Source organism: Prionailurus viverrinus, chromosome E3 (genome assembly GCF_022837055.1).
Source record: "Prionailurus viverrinus isolate Anna chromosome E3, UM_Priviv_1.0, whole genome shotgun sequence".
Classification (NCBI taxonomy): domain Eukaryota; kingdom Metazoa; phylum Chordata; class Mammalia; order Carnivora; family Felidae; genus Prionailurus; species Prionailurus viverrinus.
The window spans coordinates 11,524,558-11,540,689 of NC_062576.1; the positions used below are offsets into that span (position 1 = coordinate 11,524,558).

The 16,132-nt window shown below is 57.6% G+C and overlaps 1 long non-coding RNA gene across 2 annotated transcripts in view; it reads left to right on the forward strand.

Annotated features, from left to right (window-relative positions):
• The first annotated feature begins 4,709 nt into the window (after nt 1–4,709).
• The window catches only part of LOC125154357 (uncharacterized), a 524,152-nt gene continuing 512,729 nt past the window's right edge, over nt 4,710–16,132 (forward strand). For both annotated transcript variants that reach the window (XR_007147773.1, XR_007147774.1), the window contains exon 1: nt 4,710–5,465. This is a non-coding gene — a long non-coding RNA (uncharacterized LOC125154357). The remainder of the gene's footprint in view (nt 5,466–16,132) is intronic.

Genomic DNA, 16,132 nt, shown 5'->3' on the forward strand with positions numbered 1-16,132 from the left:
AAACATAAAACACCTCCCGAGGCAGTGAACAAGGAACGAGATATAAAATACCTGTAAACAGTTTCTGGGATATTCTTCCCTTGTATGAAGCATGCCGAGGTGGGGTGGGGCCTGAGCACTGCTGAACATTTCTAAAAGGAAGAGGGACAGGTTCAGACGCGTGTGTTTAGGTGGATGGTGCCACAGTATGAATGCAGCTCGGAGGCAAGACCAGGGAGCAGACGGGTGATGCCGAAGTTGCCGCAGGAGATGTGCCCGAGGACCTTGCATCCGGGATGCAGGAGAGCTCTGGGTTGCGGACCAATTTGAGAGACGGATCGGATGTGGGGCGAGCGGATCGGAGAGGTGCTTGGGCTGACCGGGTTTCTAGCTTGGGGCACTAAAACCTAAAGCACACGGACCCTCGACTCCAGTGGCCTCGGCCCCGGCAGGAAGCGCGAGTCGGTGGCTGGGCGCAACACGTGAAGACCCGGTCAAGTTCAGATGCCTTGGAAACTCCTCCGTGTGGCCAGAGAAAGCCCGTGGAGTTGAGCCTGCGGATTGGTTGGGACCTGGAAGCCAAGGAGGTTTGGGGTGACCGCCCGTATTGAGATGACCGGGGAGGCAGGAAGGATGCTTAAAATCAGCTTTCTCTTGGGGCGCCTGGGTGGCGCAGTCGGTTAAGCGTCCGACTTCAGCCAGGTCACGATCTCGCGGTCCGTGAGTTCGAGCCCCGCGTCGGGCTCTGGGCTGATGGCTCGGAGCCTGGAGCCTGTTTCCGATTCTGTGTCTCCCTCTCTCTCTGACCCACCCCCGTTCATGCTCTGTCTCTCTCTGTCCCAAAAATAAATAAACGTTGAAAAAAAATTAAAAAAAAAAAATCAGCTTTCTCTTTGGAGCTGGCGCACTCGGAGGGGGTGGCCGAGGCACCTGTCTCCCCTCTTCCCTACTGGCATTGCCAGCCCATGGTCAGGATTTATTAGCTCTTACTCCCCATCTCCCACCTTACAGGGTGCAAAGCGGCTGAAACACAAGTACAGACTCTGATGTGATGGAGGGAGAGATGTGTGCCTTCCTTCCTCCCGCCCCTCCCTGCACCCCTGCCCGCCACAGGTGACTCTGAGGGCCATGGGACCCTCCTAGGGCTTCTCTGCCCAGGCCCCACCCCAGCCCCCAGCCCTGGATGGCACCTCGTCTTAGCTGCTGCCCTGTCTTACTGGTAGAGATAGCAGGACTCGAGGGGGGTGGAATTACTTACCCAAGGTCACCTGGGAACTGGGAGGCACCTAATCATGGGCTGGGACTGTCCCTGTGAGGCACAGCATCTAGGACCGGCCTGTGAATCAGGGAAGGACAGGAGGAGGTCACCCTCCCACTGACAGAGGGACAGAGGGACAGCAAGGAGCAGAGAAAGAGGTGAGGCGAGCCAGAGGCCGGAGACTCTCCTGCAGCCTGGGTTTGCCAGCCTGGCCTGTTCCACACCGCGTCTGAGCCACAAGCCCCTCGGAGGGTGCCTGACCCTGGGAATGGGAACTGGGGACCCCCGGGCTGGATCTTGCTATCTTCAAAAAAAAAATTGAAATAATTTCCAACTTCCTGTTGCAACAATAGTATAAAGACCGACGATTAACATTTTGCCACATTTTGCTTCTAGCACGTACATGACTTTTTTTTCCTTCACCAGTTGAGGGTTAGTTTTAGACCTCATGCCTCTGACCCTTAAATATGTCAGTGGGTGTATCATAAGAGTAAACATGTTCTCCGTCAAAATGCAGTCGTCCAATTCGACTTTGGTACAATACCATTGTCTACTCTACAGACATATTTACATTTTGGCATTTTCTCCCCAGACGGTCCTTCCTGGCGATCTTTTTCTCCCTCACCTGATCTAGCATTTAATCCAAGACGGTACACTGCGTTTACTTGTCCTGTGTCTGTTTTCCTTTCACCTGCACTAGTTCAACTCTCTTTGTCTTCTTTTCATCTTGGTACGTTTGAGAAGCTATTTTGTGGAGTCTCCTATTTTGTGGAATGGCCCCCCTATAGTCCTATTTTGTGGAATGGCCCCCAGGTTGGGTTGGTCTGATGCTTTCCAAGCAAGTTACGCCTTTCTGGCAGGAATAATAGGAGATGCATGAAAAAAATGAAGCTGGTGGCAAATAAAACTCTGAAAGATTTTACATTTTGTCTCACTCTCTGGGTCTTCTTGTGAACTAATAGCTCTGTTCCGCGCCCTCCCCCCCCCCCCCCCCCCGCCACCCTTCCCCGAGCCTGGGGTCCTGCTGGAGCCGGTCAGGTGGTCTGTAGACGGGGCAGGGGCACTAGGGTACCAGCTCCTCACCTGGCCTGCTCCCCTCCTCTGGGTGAGCCCACCTGGCCAGGTGGGCACTAAGTGTGCAATTCCTGATGGGCCCGCCATTTTCGGTTAAGACAACCATAGAAGCTTCTAGAAGGAGTAGGAGCCCCATAGGCTCACAGCAGGTGCAGGAGCCCTCCGGGCCTGGAGCCGCCCCCATTTTGTGAGTATAATCACAGAGAAGTGGGTTTGGATCTTACTCACCAAGTTTTGTTTACACAGCTACCCAAGAATCAGGCATTGGCTATTTTGAGCCACTGCATCCTGTTGGTGTGTAGTTCCGGGAGGAGGGAAGGTGTGAACGTTTTCGGGGGTGTGGACTGCTTGGGCCCCTTCTCCGCCTTCCTCTCCACCCCCCCTCCCGCCGCTTCCCCTCCACCTGTCTCCTCCTTTTCTTGCTGTTCATCCATGTGAACACTAGGTGGCAGTGGTCCCCCATTAATAACCCAGGGAGCCCCAGCCGCCGCAGCGCGTGCGCAGCGCAGGTGGCTGCCCCCCCCCCCCCCCCCCCCCCCCCAGCAGCCAGTCTGGTGGCTTTCAGCTCTTTCCAGCCTTGGAATCCTGTCTTCTGGTGACATCTTTTCCCACCCACTCTCAAAACGTTGAGATACAATTCACATACCATAAGTGCGCCCCTTGAGAGCGTACAGCTCAGTGGTTTTTACTGCATTCACCGGGTTGTGTGACCCTTTTCTGCTAATTACAGAACGTGTCGCTCTGGTAAGCTCTCACACGGAAGGCGGATATGGTGGAACAGGCTAGCCAGGATTTTTTTTTCTGTTGCTCTGGCTGGGGAAAGAAGCTACCGCGCCCCTCACACTGCACGGAGAGCTGCAGATTTTTGGGGCCACCCACCCCCTTGGAGACAGACGGTACAAGAACACCGGTTCAGCGTGCTTCCCTCTGGTGCGGATTGCGGATGCTGTGTTTTTTTACAGCTTGATGGCTTGTGGCAGCCCTGTGTCGGGCAAGTCGTTCGGTGCCACGTTTCCAACAGCATTTGCTCGTTTCGTGCGTCGGGGTCACATTTTGGTCATTCTGGCAACATTGCTCATCTTTTTCGTTAGTGTATTTGTTATCGCGATCTGTGACCAGTGATTATGACTCCCTCTCATCTCAGATGATGGTTAGCAGTTTTTACCAATAAAGTATTGAAAAACTTTTTAAAGTTATTTATTTATTTTGAGAGAGAGAGTGTGAAGGGGGAGAGAGAATCCCAAGCGGACTCTGAGCTGTCAGCGCGGAGCCCAATGTGGGGCTCAAACTCGTGAGGGTGAGATCATGACCTGAGCCGAAACCAAGGGTTGGATGCTTAGCTGGCTGAGCCACTCAGGCGCCCTACAAAGTATTTTTTTAAATTAAGATCTGTCCATTGTTTTTCTAGACATAATGCTATTGCAGACTTAATAGGCTACAGTTTAGTGTAAACATAACTTTTACACGCACTGGGAAGGCAAAAAAGCCACTTGCCCTGTTTTATTGCCATAGTCGCTTTACCATAATGGTCTGCACCCAAACCTGCAGTATCTCCAAGGTAGGCAGTCTTTGCTTCCCGCCCCTCCTTGGGTCTATGGCATCTGACGGTGGAGGGGAAGGGAAGGGGCATAAAGTGAGGTAAAGGGCTTTCTCCAGGGCCTCCCTGTGGCATTTCCCTCCCCTGTCCCCGGAGCAAGTGAGAGAGCAGGAAAGGCTCGCTGGAGCGGTGGGGCGGGGGGCGCCCTCCCTGCTCCTGCCCTTGCTAAGCTGTGAGTCAGCTCGTGGGCTCTGGCCCTGCCATCAGACTGGCCTGCAATGGGTTGGAGGGTTTATTGGGAAAAATTGACGTGGCTGCGGACCTTCCGCTGTAGGGTTCCGCTGTAGGGAATTCTGCAGGGGCGAGACAATCCTCCCCCCCCCCCCCCCGCCCCCCCCCCCCGGCCCAGTTCTCTGCGGCTCTGGGAGGAGACCCCAGGGATTCCGTGGCTAGCTCCACGGGGAGAAGGTGGAGGGGGACTCGAGCCTGGGTGTGCGAGGGGCTGGGAGCATCGCTCGCTGGCTGTCCGTCTCTCTGCGGCTGCCCCCAGCATGGAGCAGGCTGCGTGCAGCTTTACTTACACCGCCGCGCACCCTGGGTAAACACAACGCTCGCTCCGCAGTCTAGGAGCCGCTTCTAGCGTTCCCTCAAGTTCATTTGGGGCCATTGACTACTTCCGGCCAGGTGACTGAGTCACTTGTGGGCCGAGGCAATGCCCGGCGGCTGCGCCTGCTCCGTCTCTTGGCTTCTGCGGGAGCCGCACCCGGACAGGCGGAGGACGGCGCGTGCTCACGGCGCATGCGCGCCAGCCTGTGGCGTGGTGGTGGTGGGGGAGGGGGTGGGGGACGCCGCTGAGGGGCCTGGTGGCGGCGGCGGCCGTTCCTCGTCCTGACCGACACCTGCGCCGCCTTTGCAGGGACCGCCACGAAGGACGAAGACCACCTCCGAGCGGGACCCGCCGGCGGGGGGCTGCTTGCTCGTTACCAAGGCAACCGCTCCTTCTCGGCACCCCAAACACGGCAGAGGGGCCAGGGCCGTGGAAGCAACCAGAAGAGCGCCCTCGGGCCCCGCCTCGAGGCCCTTGGCGGGAAGAGGAGAAGACGAGCGGTGCCTGGACTGGCCTGCAATAACCGGAAGCACCTGGAACGTGATGGGGGCCCTCCGAGAAGCCCCTGCAGGGGTGGGGTGGGGAGGGGAGTCCACGGAGCGTGGCCCGGGCAGCACCCGCGGCGGCTTCGCCCTTGCTGCCCCTGCTCGGTGGGGCGCCCCTTCCGGCTCTGGAACCGGTTCCCGGGACACGCAGGGATGCTGTGGAGGACGCAAGGCCCGGCGGGTGGGCGCTTGGAGGCCACCCTCTCTGGGGCCCCGCCCCGCCCCGCCCTTCCGCGGACACGCGGCCGCGTGGAGCACGGGTGGAGCGCAGCCGAAGAAGCCCGGCCCGCTCGCTGCTCAGGCAGCTCTCGCAGGCGGCAGCGTCGTGGCTCCGGCGCGGGATGGCGCCCGTGGCCGCCGCGTCCCAGCGCCGAGGACTGACGGAGCCCGTCCTCCTCTTCGCCCATCAGCCGTGCCGTGGCCGCCAAAGCCACCCAAGAAGGGGCCACCGCGGTGGTGAGGAAGGTGAGTGCCCCTTCTCCATCCCTAGAGCGTGCCCGGAATCCCGCACGAGTGGGTCGGTGACATCCAGGTCGCCTCGTTCGCGTCGCCTGTGCTTAACGTCTGGCCGACTAGCATCCGTTCTCTGTTCGCTGCTTGGGTCCGCTGCTGGGACTCGCTCCCTGCCCCGGAGCAGTTTGCAGCCTGGAGTGTGTGTGGGGGGGGGGATGCGTGCACATGCATGCACACACGTGCACACACCACACACACGTATACAGGCACACACGCATCCATGCTCACGTGCACGCCCTCCCACACGCACACACGTGCACACTCGCTCGCATGCACACACGCACAGAGTGCTGGGGAGAGTGCTAGCTAGGCCAAGGTCTTGCTCCTGCTCCCAGGCCAGAGAGAAGCTGGAGGACATCGCCTGCCTCTACGAGGTCTGTGCAAAGGCCCTGTGGGGTGCAGTGGTGAGGGCCTTCCTCGAGGCCCAGTAGGGGGAGGAGTCTGACCGTGGACGAGTGGAGACACAAGAGGTTGGCCCTGAAGGAGCCCAGCTGAGCTCTGGGTCGGGAGGGTAAGAAGGGGCCCGAAGAGGAAGCAGCTTCTTATTTGAGCAGCATCAGAACTGCCCAGAGAGCCTGCCAAAACCTGGAGTGTGGCTCCACCCCCCCGTGTTTCTGATTCAGTGGGTCGGGGGGCATCACGAATTCGTTGGGTTTCCGTACATTCCAGTGGAAGCTGGTGCCGCTTCGGGATGATGGGCTTGGAATCTGGAAGCTGGAGGCTCAGGAGAGAGGTGGGCTGTGGGGCGGGAGGAATCTGGCGAGTGGTCGGGGTGGGGATGGCCCGTCCACCTGCTGTTGGGGAGGGGCCTAGTGGATGGAAGGAGGGGGGCACACCTATAACGGGGGACCGCCTTTGCTGCCGCATCACCCTCCCCGCCGCCGTCTGCTGAGGTCTCACCACGGGGCAGGCATGGCGCTGAGTGCCCGCTTCCTGTGCTCTGTCCACGTGAGAAGCAGGGTGACCACTGCACGGCTCACTTTCTAAGGTCACAGGAGGATTAAATGCGACCTCGCCACACCGTGGTGGCTGTCACATTCCCTGGGGGCACAGAAGCCATCCATAAAAATCTGTTTTCCCCTTGGTAAAGGAGGCGTCTAACTGGTTCCATCACCTCCTGTGGGAGGCAGGATAACGGTCCACCTAGATGTCCGTGTCCTGACCCAGAACCTGCAGATACGGTAGTTTGCATGGCAGCGGGGGGGACTTTGCAGGTGATCGTGGTGAGGGCCTTGAGATGGAGATACCATCTTGGGTCATTCACGTGGGCTCAAAGTAGCCACAGGGGTCCTTTATAAGGAAGGAAGGAAACAGGATTATTGGAGACAGTAAGAGATGTGATGATGGGGTGGGGGTGGGGGGGTAGAGAGAGAGAGAGAGAGAGAGATTGAGAAGCTACACTGAACTGGCTTTCAAGACACAGGAGGCGCCATGAGCCAAGGAGTGGAGGTAGCCTCTAGAAGCTGGCCATGCCGAGGAAATGTGTTCTCCCCTAGAGCCTCCAGAAGGAGCCAGCCCTGCTAACCTCTCAATTTTAGGACCTCTGACCTCCAGAACCGGAGGAGGGACAGGTCCCCACAGTTTTCAGCCATTGCCCCGGTAGGAACTTGTTACAGCAGTAACGAGAGGCCAATACCTCTTGGTTCCTCTGTTCTGCCTCCGTCTTCTGACCCTCTTCCTCTTTCCAGAGGGTTCAGTCCACAAGAAACTTCCTCGGGGAAGCCTCCTTCATTTCCCCAACTAAATAAATACCCCTGCCCTCCTAGCTCCCCAAATGTTTTTGAACAGCAACATCACGATCGTGGAAGTGTGTAAACGTTTTGCGTCATGACTGGTGAGCGGTTTCCTCACTGGTTCCAGACTCGGCTCCGAGAGGGCGCGGCTGTGTTCTCCCCAGATGTGTCATCAGCTGACTCTGCAGAGCCTCCGAGAACGGTTGGGAGATGCAGGGACAACTGGGCCTCCGGTTGTGTGCACCGTTCCCCCCGGGCGGGCAGTGCTGGGTGCTGGGGACAGAATGTGACCGGGTGGAGGGACTGGAGAAATCCCATTCCCATCGGAGGGGCAGGGAGAATGAACATAAAATGCGTGCAACTTAATTCACGGTTTCAGTAGTCAAATTCTTGGAGACAGAAAGCAGAGTGGTGGGGGTGGGGGGACCAGGAGAGAGGGTGGGGGGTGAACGGTGAATACGGACAGGGTTTCTGTTTGCGAAGACGAAAAAGTCCTGGGGATGGAGGGTGTTTACGGGGGCACAACAGCGCGAATGGATTAATGCCACTGAACTAGGCACTGGAAGATGGTTAAGGTGCTACATTTTATGTTATGTGTATTTTGCCACGATTGAAAAAACCAGCCTGGGGCGCCTGGATGGCTTAGCGGGTTAAGTGTCCGACTCTTGATTTCGGCTCAGGTCATGATCTCATGGTTCCTGAGATCGAGCCCCGAGCTGGCCTCTGCACTGACAGTGTGGGGCCCGCTTGTGCACGCTCTCTCTCTCTCTCAAAATAAATAAATAAACATAACAACCCCACCCTGTATCTAAGACAATAAAAAGTGTCTGCGGGACCCAGCATTTGTGTCCATGCACTAAAAGTCTTCATTCTCTTAAAAAAAAAAAAAAATTAATTCATGGTGTCAGGCCATGCTGGGAGAAATGTCAAGAATGTTCCAGTCCAGTCAGACATGAAGAACCAAGGACCTGCCCTGTCCCAACCTGGAGTTTCATGAGAGGGAGCTGCATTTCTGGGGGAGGGAGCTGGGGAGGTGACCCTCCTGGGGTCACGGGGGTGGGCAGGGCCTCCTGGACTCAGGGCCAGGCTTCTGAGGGGTTCCTGGCAGGGGAAATTCTACTAGTAGGATATTTATTTAGGGGCACCTGGGTGGCTCAGTTGGTTAAGCGTATCTGATTCTTGATTTTGGTTCAGGTCGTGATGTCACAGTTGGTGAGTTCGAGCCCCGCCTCTGGCTCTGCACTGACAGTTCGGAGCCTGCTTGGGGTTCTTCCTCTCTCTCTCTCTCTCACTCGCTCAAAAGAAAGAAATAAGCTTCAAAAAAAGAAGGAGATTTATTGACCTCATTCTCTAGCTCTGTGGCAGGACCACCGTTTTCACTTGAGGACACCAGGGCTCCACGGGGTTTGGGGTCCCAGAGCTGAGATCCCGCCAGCGTGGCAGGACTTCTGAAGTCGTTCGGGAAGACAGCTGGCCCCTGGGAAGGGGCGGGGGTGGCAGGCTGGGGACTGGAGGCAGCTGGGCCAGGGCCGAGGACCAGAAGGCCAGGCTGAGTCATCAGCAGGCCGAGCAGATACCGGGGGCGCTCCTGACAGCCACCAGGTGTCTCTCTTGATTCGTGGAAAAGGTCTGCAGGCTCCCTGTGCTCGGCTCCCGGGAAGACCCCGGCCTGCGGGCCTGCCGTGTCCCACGGTGGGGCGGGAGCGAGGGTCTGCTGTCCCTGAGCCGGGCAGCAGCTGTCGGCCACATCCCCGTCCCTGCAGCCCTTGCTTCTGTCCCCACCAGCAGGATGTGGGGCAGCGTTAAACGTGGCTGCAGGTGCAGACCGTGGGGCACGGCGCAGGCACAGCCCAAGGTGTAGTTCATCGTGGAGCGATGATCGTTCGGGACCCCCAAAGCTTTGGTGGGCCGGAGTGACCCGTCGGGCCTCGGCTGGGAACAGGAGCCTTGGAAGGCGAAGATCTTTCTGGCACTTCCGCGGTCGAAAGAATAAGTGATGGACTGGATAGGGGCGTCCCTGTGCAGCTGGGCAGTGGGAGAGGCAGTGGTTTTTTTGGCTTAACCCTCCTCCTTGGGGCTGAGATGGCCCCTCCAGAGCCCTTCTGCCCACTGCCTGACCTGGTCGTGAAGGGCTCCGCTCCCAGGCGCCTGATTGCAGGGCTCTCAGAGCGAGAGTGTGTGTGTGTGTGTGTGTGTGTGTGTGTGTGTCTGTGTGTGTGAGACCCAGGCCTCCCATTTCCCCTCACGCCTCCCTCCCCTTCGCCACCGCCTCTCCAGCAGCTCAGCCCAGAGGGGCAGGATGGGGAGGTGGTGCCTGTTTCTCTCTGTTCTGGAAGGGCTCACTGTCTGCCCTGCTAATCCAGACAGAGCAGCCCAGCGGCACCCTGTCCGTCTGCGTAGACAGCCACGTTTACGGAGGGCCTGCTGTGTAGATGGACACTGGGTCAGCTCCCGAAGGGTTGGTAGCCAAGTGGGGAGGCAGCACGAGACAAGTAGACCAGTAAATGAACCAGCATGTTTCAGATGGTGGGGCTGTTCCAAGGGGGAATAAAATGAATAAAATGAATACAATGAATAAAATGAGGATGGGGCCCTGGAGAGGGAAGAGGAGAAGCAAGTGGGCGGGAAGATAGTCTCTGCTGGCTGTGACCTGATGGAGGAGAAGCTGGCCGGCCATCTGGGGGAAGCACACGGAACAGCAAGTGCAAAGGTCCTGGGGTGGAGGGGAGCCTGGCGTGTGAGAAGGCCAGCATGGCTGGAGCACCGTTGATGGGGGAGTGGCCCCTCATGAAGTCAGAGAGATGGCAGGGCCCAGCTTATGCAGGGCCTGTGAGAGAGTGGAGACTTGATTCTCACGGGGATGAACAATCTGATTCACTTGTGTATGTGTGTGTTTGCACATGTGTGTGCTCGGGGAACAAACAGGCAGATGATGACGATAAATATTTATTGAGCACTTGCTGTGTACTAGGTCCTGGGCTAAATATGTCATGCGTGATCTCATTTTTAACTTGGGGCAGGAAGTTATGATTATTAGCTACCATCTACCCATTTCGTAGATGGAGAAACTGAGGCAGAGTCTCTGTTCCTGCTCCCCTAGCTGTTCCTTATCCCAAAGACATTTCTACAAAATGATGTCATTGTCCTTGGGAAGAGGGGTCTGAATGGGTGATCGGGTGATGCCATGGGCCTTTCTGGGCCCTAAATCGCAGCCCCTGGGGGGAGCCACACGGGGCGGGCAGGGAGGCCGACCCTGGGTCTGGAGAAGCCTCTCAGCTCCAGCCGCGTACGTTCAACGGGCTTTGTTACCCAGATGGAAAATCTAGCAGGAAAGGATGAACTTGGTGTAACCAGCCTCCTTATCACCATTTCTCTGCGTGTCTGCTCTCCCCTGGGTCCACCAGCCCCTAGAGAGGAGGGGGGCTGGATGCTGTGGCTCCTGGCCCTCACGGTGCCCGGCATAGCGCCTGGTGTGCAACAGGGGCTCAGTCAATGTCCCGTGAGTGCAGAGCCTGCTCGGGAGAGCAGGGGTCTCCTTTTTAGTGGAAAGTGGGGTCCCAGGGAGCAAGAGAGGGACAAGGCATAGAGGGAGCCGGGAGGGCAGGGCCTGCTTGTGGAGGCGGCTGTGGTGGCCGCTGCTGGGGGTGCAGCATGGCTGACCCCTGTTCTTTTTTAAGTTTACTTATTTATTTTGAGGGAGACGGAGACAGCGCGAGTGGGGGAGGGGCAGAGAGAGCGAGGGAGACAGAGAATCCTGAGCAGGCTCCGCGCTGTCAGCACGGAGCCCGATGCGGGGCTCGAACCCACGAACCTGGAAGATCGTGACCTGAGCTGAAAGCAAGAGTTGGGCGCTAACCGACTGCGCCACCCAGGTGCCCCTGTGGAGGCCTGTTCTTGATGTGGGGTGGGAGGGCTGGGCGGAGGGGACAGGCGTCCCAGCGGCTGTCAGCTGTTGCTTCCGAGGACAGTCCTTGGGAGAGGAAGGGGAAGCAGGTGCCCACTTTTGCCCCACTGGGCGTTAATTACCTCCCTTCCAGGCGCACGCGCTCGGGCGAATGTGGCAGCGTATTTGGCGATGACTTTCAGTGGCCTGGCGCTCCTGCTCTTGGCTGCGATAGGAAGGTGACGGCACATTCCTGCTGACTGTTCGCGCTAATAGGGGTCTCGTGGTCACACGCCTCACACTGTGTCGGAACAGATGTTCCAGGCAGGACCCCGCAGGGCCAGCAGGGCCCCCGTTCCAGCCCGAGGACGCCAGGGCTCTGGGCTGGCAGGGTTCTGGGGCTGAGATCCCTGCCTGCAGAGCAGCAGGCTTGCTCATGCCTGCCCGACCCCCAAGCAGCGTCTGGAGAAGACATCCGGCTCCCTGGAAATCCTTTAGCTTCGCCGGGGAGTTCTCCGTGCCCCGGTGTAGTCTCGCTTTTTGTCCAGAGAGCGACTCCGTGGGTGGGAGCCATCCCTTTTGGGCTGTGGCTTGGCCACACTGGGAGAACATTGCCCGGGGTCTGTTTCGTTTCCACCAAAGGGAGGGCCCTGATGGCCGGTCTGGCTTTGGGTGACAGGCACGTCCACGAGTGGGGGACCTGCCTTCTCAGCTGCCTTTTTTTTCTTTAAAGTTTATTTACTGTTGGGAGAGAGAGAGAGAGAGAGAGAGAGAGAGAGAGAAAACATGAATCAGGGAGGGGCAGAGAGAGAGGAGACAGAGAATCCCAAGCAGGTTCCAAGTAGTTGTCAGCACAGAGCCCGATGCGGGGCTTGAACTCACAAACTGCGAGATCGTGACCTGAGCTGAAGTCGAGTGGGACGCTTAATTGACTGAGCCACCCAGGCACCCCCTCAGCTGCTTTTGGGGTGGGGATGGCCTTGGGCGCAGACTTGCTCAGCACAGTCCCTGTTTCTGGTTTTTGTCCCCGTGTGGGTGATAACCTGATTTGCTTCTCTCCTCTTATAGAACATTTGACTTTCTTTCTGAGGTCACAACCTTTCCTTTATCCCTGGGGGCGGGTTTGGAAATGCCTTCCCTTAGCCTAGAGATGGACCGGAGAAAAATGAGTTAAACGTGTTCGGCTAGAAAAGGAAGCACCTGGTCCCTCTCCTTTCTTTTCCGGATAGGAAAATAACGATTCTAATAAAAATAGTGGACAGTGTTGATGGGCACCTCGTGGCCAGGCTCTGTTCTGGACACTGGGGAGCGGGTTCCTCTCGCTCGGGGTCTCAGAGTGGAGTGGGAAACACTGAGAAAAAAGCAGTGAGTTAGAGAGGCATGTTGGAGGGACTGCTGTGGGGACCGAGGCTGGGTGTCTCACTGACCTCAGGAGGGGAGCCCATGGTCCTGCAGGGACCCAGAGGAACCAGTGGCTGACAAACAACCTGCTGAAAGATGCTTTCTCTCAGAGCCCAGTGCAAAGTGCTCCCGGAGCTCATGGGGGAAGAGCAATGAACTCACACTGGGGGTTGGGGGCTTTCTAGAGGAGGGGAGAGGACATTCCCTGCAGAGAGTGCAGCCTGTGCAAAGGCCCGGTGGTGAGGGCAACGGCTCAGGGTGGTGGGGCAGCGGGGAGAAGGGATGGGGTGAGAAGCTCAGGACGGGTAACCAGGGTGTGGGGCTGGAGTGTCTTGTGCCCCATGGTGACAGGGTAGCCCCCGTCGGGAGTGGAGAGGGGTGTGGTGCCGTGAGCTGAGGCCCTGGATGGTGTCCCCGGAGGGTGGACTGAGTTCATGAGGCGTGGGTCCCACCGGGGCAGGCATGGCGCCGAGGGCTGGCCGAGACTTGGCCAAGTCAGTGCACGGGGGTGTCTCCCACACAGGGCTCGTTTTCTTCATTTGGCGAACATTCGGGAACAGGTGCGTGTGCCAGTCCCGTGGTCCCAGGGGGCTGGGATGAGGACAGGCTGAGTGTGGGCTCATCTCAGCCCTGCGAGGATCTGCCCCAGAGGCAGCGGAGGTGACTCGGGGAGGGTGCTGAGCTGGGAGTCAGATGACGGGGTTTGGGGGTTGGACTTAACCGTTTCCTGTCGCTCTGTTGGGCTCAGCATGTGGGGCCTCTTTGGGCCCTGGTTTCTTATTTATGTATTTACTTACTTACTTAGAGAGAGTGCAAGCAGGGGAGGGGCAGTGAGAGAGAGAAAGGGAGAGAGAAAGAGAGGATCCCAAGCAGGCTCCCGTGCGGTCAGTGCACAGAGCCCGAGGGGGGGCTCGAACTCACGAGACCATGAAATGACCTGAGCCGAAATCAGACGCTTAACTGACTGAACCACCCAGGCGCTCCGGGGCTCTGGTTTCTTAGAGTTTGTGAGCAATTTTTCCTAACGGTCTTTTCCCCAAGACCAAGAGGCTGGGATAGTGCTAGAACTACGGGCTTTTCTGTGGGACGGGAGCAAGACAGAGAAACAATTTCTCAGAAGGGGGCACATAAAGGCAACAGAGGGCAGACTTCGTGAGTGTCACAGCCGTGCTGGCCCCGTGGGGTGGAGTAGGGTCAGGGGGCAGCAGAGCTGGAAGGGAACCTTGTCCAACCCTCCCATTTTACAGGTGGGAAACCAAGGGCCCGAGATGGGAGCAGATCTCCCAGCCCAGGTCTCTTCTCCGGAGAGGGTGCCTCTTCTCTGCTCTTATGTGGGTGTCAGGCTCAATTAGCCTGGGAAGGAAAAGAGTGAGGAGGGCACCTGGGGTCTCTCAGCCTGAAGGAAAATTCCAGAAGTCCTCAGAGGTATGGGGATCCTGGGTTCTGGGGAGGCTCCAGACTGACCTGCCTTCCTCAAGCTGGCAGACGGTGGGCTCACAGTGGGCCTCTGTGAGTCAGTATCCTCATCTGTAACAGGGGCCAGTTGTCTGGAGATCCGCCCCCCAGATCTGATTCAGTCTCTGCTCCAGCCCCAGTCCACACCCGAGTAAAAAAAGCCCACCTTCCTGCTGACTTGTCTGCTACTCACATCTGCACACCAGCCGGCAGGGATTTGAGCGTATCTGGAATGTTCTGCCCAGCATTGCGTATTTTCTGACGGGTTTCCAGCTAAGAATTCCATGTACCACTGAGAGCGGTTTCTGGTACCGCTTAGACATGACCTGTGTGTGTTTTCTCCCCACGTGTGTTCCAGGACTCGATCTGATTTCCATACGGCCTGAGCTCCCCGTGCGAGTTTTGGCAGACCAGTTAGAAGCTTGTACGCGCCCCAGTCTTTGTGGCCCGATGGTTCAGCTCCAGGGAGGGAGTCAAAGGGGGGACGCGTATGTGGGTGGTGTGTGTGCAAGTGTGTGTGTAAGTGTGTGCGTTCACGTGTGCTGTCTGCGTGTGTCCGCGTGCGTGAGCGTGGATGCATGCAAGATGGGGGGGGTGGGCCTCCTGGGAGGGTGTGGGGAGCCCGGGGCACCCACAAACACAGTCCCCACGCAGATTCGATTACCTGCCGTACGGACGGACCTTCAGTCCGCGTGGAAGGGAAGCTGGTGCTGTGGGAAAAATGGAGGTTGGCCCTTGAAATCAGACACGTGAAGGCACTTGACGCTTTCGTAGGGGCTTAGGAGCTTTTCTGTGTCTGGGGCGAGTGGACCGTGATCACCTTGCTTCCAGTGGGAAGTACGGGAGGCCTGGGCCCCGGCTCCTGCTCAGTGGTCCCCATCCGTGTCCGGCACCTGCTCTGACAGCTCCGAGGCCCTGGCGGGTGCGGTGTATGGAGATAGGAGGCCACGCACGCACAGGGTGCTGTACCTCAGAGGGCCCGGCGTCGGTGAGACTGGGCAGGGCCCTAGCGTGCAACTCAGATCATGCAAACAGGACAGTGTGGAGGACGGGACACAGCCAGATTCGTTTTCTGCAGACCTGAAGTGCAGTGTGCTAATGTTCTCACCCGGGGGGCCATGGGTGGCCGATCAAGGTTAAACTCTGTGGTCATGCTGTTCTACAGTTTCTCCATCTACAAAAAATGGATTTGATCGTAGGTCTTCTGTTAGGTTTGCTGTAACGGGCTTTGGCTTGGGAAGATTAGGCAAATGATCGCAGGAGAACGGGCTTAGTGTCGTGTCAATCCCGCAGCAGACGGCTGGTGAATGCCGGCTATTACTGTGAGCTCTCCTTGTTCGCTGGTTTGCTTGTTCCCCGTCTCATTCCCCAAGTAGCTCAGGCAGCTTACAAGATAGAAACCACCCACCAAAATAAAGAATAAGAGAGGGGTGAATCAGGCAAAAGGCAAACTAAAAATAGAAGAGAAGGATGAGGGCAGCATGCAGGGATCCGGGCTATGAAGTCCCGTAGCTTTACCAGGGGGAGGGGGCAGGGAGAAGGGGTTGCACGTCGGATCTGGATGTCACAGAGGTCAGGGGCGCCTGCGCGGCTCAGTCGGTTAAGCGTCGGACTCTTGGTTTTCGGCTCAGGTCATGATCTCACGGTTTGTGCGTTTGAGCTCCAGGCTGCTTGAGATTCTCTCTCTCCCTCTCTCTGCCCCTCCCCTGCTCATGCTCTCTTGTTCTCTCTCTCTCTCTCAAAATAAATAAATTAAAAAACCCATTTATGAATGTCGCAGAGGCCGAAGCAAGAAGGAAACATCACAGGGACCTGTGGCTGGTGATTGGCTGGACTTGAGAGTCCGTGTAAGGACGCTTGGCAGAGGCAGGGTGAGAGCCGGGCCCCTGGACTCTCCGTTTCAAGATTGAGTCCTTTCCACTAGTCTCTGTGACCTCCCCGCGGGTCAGCTGCACAGGCCGAGCTGGGGCCATCACAGGGTGGGGTATTGAGCCGGAAGTGTTGGAGGCCTAGCCCCAGGGGACCAAGGAGGCCGGCCGGGGGAGTCCTCAAATGGTTCCAGCCTGGCACTTTGTCACCCTGAGATGTAGCAAACCCAGTATGTGTTCCCCACTGATTCTACTTCTCAGGACTCAGTTTGTTCCCAA